Below are 2050 nucleotides of genomic sequence, written 5' to 3' on the forward strand. Positions count from 1 at the left end.
GAGTGAAGAGGACCATCAAAGTTGGTAAAGTGGAGAAAGCATTTCCCGCACGGATTCCACACAGTTCACTAATCGTTACTATGAGCAGATGTTCCCCGTCCTAGCAGAGAGGAACTACAATAATGAGCACCTACTCATCCTTCCTACACATTTCGTTGACTTTGTGGAGCCTCGCATTGAAAGGAGACTTTGGGGATTCTTAAGGAGACAGCCACAGGAGGCCAATCTATCTTGGGTAGTTGAATTCTACTCCAACTTCCACTCGCCTACCCTGCAGTCTGTCTATGTTCGTCAATAGAAAATCCCTATCTCCGAAGGTGCCATTCAGAGTGTACTAGATGTTCCACCTAGTCCAAAGGGGTTGGATGCCTATCAAGAGGCCCAGCTTAATTGCCAGACATATCAGTTTGACTGGGACAGCGTCCATGGAGTCATAGCACAACCTAACAGCCGTTGGATCTATGGACAACACCGGGCTCAACCCAAGAGCATCTCCGCTCAAGCACTTACATTGGAGGCTCGTGTGTGGGCACAGATTATGTCCCACTACATCTTTCCGAGCACTCATGAGTCCACATTCACTGCTGACATGGCCGTTCTCATCTGGTGCATTCTTACAAAGCAACCTCTCAACTTGCTAAGACTCATCTGGCAGGCTATGGGGCACGTGCAGATCGCGGGCAACCTACCTTTTCCCGTGTTGGTTACAGATTTGGTATCTACAGCAGGAGTCTCCTATCGGGTTGGGGATATGAAGGTCATGATTCCTAGGGATGATCAGTTTATCCCGAATGGGAAGTATATCAGACCTCCAGCACCTTCTGCGAGCCGGTATGCAGGCCCGTCCTTAGACACCTCTTCATCTTTCGCTCCACCATCGTCCACACCACAGGCACTACTACCATCCAATAATCTGTTACTACTTCAGATCCTTGAGAGGTTGGACCGGCAAGCCCAGTGGATAGAGCAAATAGAGTGCCGCAACAAGCGCCGATACACTTACCTGAAGGAGCTCATTGTTAGTACTCACCCACCTCTAGAAGAGAAAGATACCCCAGACTCCACTTCACATGCCTGCATGGAGAGCCATGACGAGCCGGACAGTGGAAGTGATTCTCCTAACACCACTCTGTTCATTACTGATGGAACAGAGGACCGTGCCAAGCCTTAAGTGTGGGGAGGTCAGCACCTGACTTCCAAAGGTAACATTTCTCTCAACACCAATATTTTATTTATCTTTTGTTAGATATGATAGATTACATGGTAGTAGTTGTTTGCATGTATGTACCACTTGATTGAAGTAATAACTCCTTTTTCAAGACACTATTTCATAGCATTTCACTAATTTAAATAAAAAAAGTTTTGTTAAACTTGTTTGAAGATTTTAATTTGGAACATGGCTTTTGAGCTAAGAACACACAACCTGTGAGATTTTGAGCCTAATTATATGGTTACATTATTTAACCATGATCTTTATTCTTATGTGGATTGCAATCTTTGGTTAGTTCCATTCTATATGTCCATTATTTAGTGTGTATTCATGCATTTATGTGATTGAGGCCATCATTTGATTATAGCTCACTTATCCCAAATAGTTTACCATTTCAATTGCCTTTGTTTGCCACTTTGAGCCTTTTTAACCCCTTTTGTTCCTTATATTACCACATCACTAGCCTTAAGCGGAAAAATAATTAATTTCCCTATTTCAATCTTTGGTTAGCTTAAGATAGTATGTGTCAACTAAGTGTGGGGAAATGTGGGAACTTTGGTTGATGATAATGTATTATGTTTTTATTGACAAGTATTGGAAATTTGGGTGCTTACTCGTATGAAATTAGAAAAACCATATGCATTGATATATTATGCTTTCATATATATAGAAAAAATAAAAAAAAAAGAGAAGAAATAAATGAATAGGGGACAAAATTACCCCAATGTTAAGTTCAATAAAAAGATAAATGCATGTGTGGTGGAATTAGAATTGATACATGAGTGTGTGAAAAATATCCAAAAGTGAGATTCTGGGTAGCTAAGCTTGGTTTTAGAATTA

Source organism: Arachis hypogaea, chromosome 20, assembly GCF_003086295.3.
Source record: "Arachis hypogaea cultivar Tifrunner chromosome 20, arahy.Tifrunner.gnm2.J5K5, whole genome shotgun sequence".
Classification (NCBI taxonomy): Eukaryota; Viridiplantae; Streptophyta; class Magnoliopsida; order Fabales; family Fabaceae; genus Arachis; species Arachis hypogaea.